Here is a 3,902-nt window from a genome sequence, read left to right as displayed (position 1 = left end):
CTGAACTCCACATTCTTTCAATAGCAGATGTATGTATTTAAACAATTACAGGGTCGGGGATTTAGCTCAGTAGTTCCACCTTCCTCGAAAGTGCAAGGTCCTGAGTTTGATCCCCGATACAAAAAAAACATTAATTACAAGCCTTGGGGTGCAGCTCAGGTAGAACGCTTGCCTAGCATCCAATCCCCAGTACCAAAAATAAACAATTACATGTCTTAATACAGTTTATGTACACTATAGATTTCTTTTTTTTTTAATCACTATAGATTTTCATAAGCATTGAGCAAACAAATCAGGGCTGACCTGCCCAGTGTAGTAGTCACCAGCTATATATGGCTATTTATGTTTAAGTCAATTTAAAAATTTGTTAAACTTTCAGTTGTACAAACCACATTTCAAGTGGTTGATAATGTATGGCTTGTGCTTGTGGTGTTAGACCACACAAATATAGAATATTTCCATCTCAGCAGAAAGTTCTTTATATATATAGTCTGAGGCTGGGCATGATGGTGCATGCCTGTAATTCTTGTACTTGGGAGGCTGAGACAGGAGGATTGGGCCAGCTGGGGCTATATACCGAGAATGCGTCTCAGAAAAGGGTGTGTAGGGCTGGGATTTAGCTCCATGCTGCTGCCTGCCTTGAAAGTGCAAGGCCCTGAATCTGATCCCCAGGACCAAAACAAAACAAAAAGGGTGTGTAGCTGGGTGTGGTGGCACATGCCAGTTGCAAGTTCCAACCTGGGCTCTGGCAGGTCCCTTTCTCTGACAGGGCTGGGGCTAGAGCTCAACATTCCTTCTGTGTGGGGTCGGGGGAGGCATCTGTGTGTAACAGAGTCAGTGGGACCAGTAGGATTTTTGGATGTGAGATGTTAGTGATTTTTGGAAAAAGTGACTGTAATATAGAAAATTATGGGGGTTTTTTGGTACCAGGGATCAAACTCAGGACCTTACAGTGCCACTGAGCTAAATCTCCGACCCTAGAAAATTATGATTTTTTTTCCTTGAGATTTTGGGTTTTTTTTTTTAATTTGTTTTGGGCTTTTTTTTCCTTTGGTACTGGGGATCAAACTCGGGTCCTTGTGCTTGCACAGCAGGCAGCGAAACCACTGAGCTAAATCCCCGGCCCTGTTTTGGGCTTTTTGAGACAGGGTCTTTTTTATTTTTTTTATTTTTTTTGGTACCGGGGATCGAACTTGGGACCTTGCACTTAGGAGGCAGACGCCAGAACCACTGAGCGAAATCCCCATCCCTGAGATAGGGTCTTGCTATGAATGTAGTATAGGCTGGCCTCAAACTCGTGTGGTGATCCTCCTGCCTCAGCCTCCCAAGTGCTGGGATTACAGGCCTGCACCACCACACTGGCAAGATTTAGTTTTGATGCAGGCACTTTTAAAAAAACTGTGGGGCCAGGGATTTAGCTCAGTGGTTTCACCACCTGCTGCGCAAGCGCAAGGACCCAAGTTCGATCCCCAGTACCAAATAATAATAATAGTAATAAAACTGTGAGGGCCAGGGATTTAGCTCAGTGGTTCCAGCACCAGCCTCACAACCACAGTGTCCCGAGTTCAATACCCAGTACTAAAAAAGAAAACTTTGTGAAAGCATTGAATGTCTGCTACTACTCCCTCCTCCTCCCAAAGACAGTCTACTTGAACTATGTCTACTGGAATTTTTCAGTGCCAGGGACCAAACCCACAGGCTAAGGAAGTGTTCAACTACTGAGCTACATCCCAATCCCTAGGGTCCATCCAGCTAAGTGTGATGGTGCACGCCTGTAATCCCAGCACTTAGGAGGTTGATACAGGATTGCCACAAGTTCCGAGCCCAGTCTGGGCTACATAGTTTGTTCAAGGCCAGCCTACACTACACAGTGAGATCCTAATTCAGGAAAAAAAACCAAACAGTTCTTGTGCATTGGGACTTAAAAGGGCCAGCCACTTAATAGGCAGTAGCTTGTTTAATTGTCAGAGCGCTTCAGTGTAGGAATTACTGTTACTCAGAAATTACTGTTCTCAAGAGTTGGAGTGACTTGTTTGAGGTCCAGAAGCTACCAAGTGCCCCAAGTAGGGTGGATGCTAGCCACCTAATCTAGGAACCTGTCTCTTCCTCTTTTTTTTTTTTTTGGTACCGGGGATTGAACTCGGGACCTCGTGCTTTCAAGGCAGGCGGCAGAACCACTGAGCTAAATCCCTAGCCTGGACCTTGTGCTTTCAAGGCAGGTGGTGGAGATCTTCCTCATTTTTTTGAATGAGTTGTAAAGCTCTCTAGGTGCTTAACTTAGAATGGAACCAAGCACATAGTAGATGCTGTACAAGACTCTTGTTATGATTATTACACATTTTTTTAATTTTCTGTGGTTAATGAGATTTTTTAATTTTTTTTTTTTTGGTACCGGGGATCAAACTCGGGTCCTTCCGTTTGCAGGGCAGGCGGCGGAACCACTGAGCTAAATCCCCGGCCCGATTTTTTAATTTTTGATGGTGCTAGGTATCAAGCCATGGCCCTCACACATGCTAGACAAGCACTTTGCTGCTGAACTACACTGTAGCCCTACTGTGTGTGTGTGTCTGTCTGTCTGTCTGTGTTTTGTTTTTGTAGTACAGGTGATTGAATCCAGAGCCTTCATACTGAGCTACACTCCCCCCCCCGCCCCGCCTTTTTGTGGGTCTTTTGGGGATGAGGGGGATTAGGGAGGTTTTGAGACAGTCTCCCCAAGTAATTTAGGCTTGCCTTGAACTCCCACTGCTGGGATGGCAGGAGTGGGCTACCACACCCAACAACCCCCCCCCCTTTTTTTTAACTTTTTGAGGTAGGGTTTCCCTAAATTGCCCATCCTGGTCTAAAGTTGCAATCCTCCTGCCTCAGGCTCCCAGAATTCTGGGATTACAGGTATGCACCACCACACCTCCCTAAGAAATACACTTTTAGGGAAAAGATTTGAAAACAGTAATCTCAAGGGAATGGAAGTTGCAGGCAGGAATAGGTAGGGTAAGGGACTTCTGTCTTGCTTATGTCTTAAATTCAGCAAATATTTTTTCAATCCCTACCAAATCCCAGACATTGTAGGAATTTGAATTTCATTAGAAAACAAAGTGAACAAGCCTGACTCATGAAACATTTTTTTTCTCCAGCTGATGTTGGAGAATTTACTAGCTGTCAGGCGTTTGTGAATTGCTTTCCCATCTCCTCACACCACCACCACCACCACCACCACCACCCCACCCCCCACCCCCTGCCCCAACACACACACACAGCACTGAGGTGAACACTGATTAAACACATTAGGCTCAGAGGTTAAGTGATGTCTGTTTTTTACTTTGGGGTACATCCTAAGCTTGGGATGTGGAGACTGGTAGGGAAAGACTTTAGGGGCCACTCAGGCACTTAAGAGTGGACATCACCATCAGAAACTCCCAGGCACAGAAGCTTTCCTTTCTGGAGTAGGTACCGATTGACTTCAACCCTAGCACAGGCCTAGAAGCTCAGCTCTCAAAATTAAACTATTAAAACTAGGCGTGGTGGAGCTCACCTGTAATCCCAGCACTCAGGAAGCTGAGGCAGGAGGATCCCCGAGAGTTCAAGGCCAGCCTGAACTACAAAAGGAGATCCTGCCTCAAAAAACAAAACAACAGGGCTGGGGATTTAGCTCAGTGGTTCTGCTGCCTGCCTCATAAGTGCAAGGTCCTGAGTTAGATCTCCAGAACCAAAAAAGAAAAAACAACAACAAAAATTAAACTATTAAACTGAGTGTCATGGCGCACATCTGTAATCCCAGGTTTCTGGGAGGTTGCTGCTGTAAGAGTAAATTCGAGCTCAGCTGTAAAATTTAGTGACAGTTGCCTCGCAAGTGCAAGGTCCCGAGTTCGATCCCCTGTACCAAAAACCCCCAAACAGCAAGAGCC

Source organism: Heterocephalus glaber, unplaced genomic scaffold (genome assembly GCF_053883595.1).
Source record: "Heterocephalus glaber isolate CG9 unplaced genomic scaffold, H.glaber_assembly_v1.0 deba00001452, whole genome shotgun sequence".
NCBI classification, from domain to species: domain Eukaryota; kingdom Metazoa; phylum Chordata; class Mammalia; order Rodentia; family Bathyergidae; genus Heterocephalus; species Heterocephalus glaber.
The sequence above is the reverse complement of the archived record's forward strand: the minus strand, read 5'-3'. Positions refer to the sequence as shown.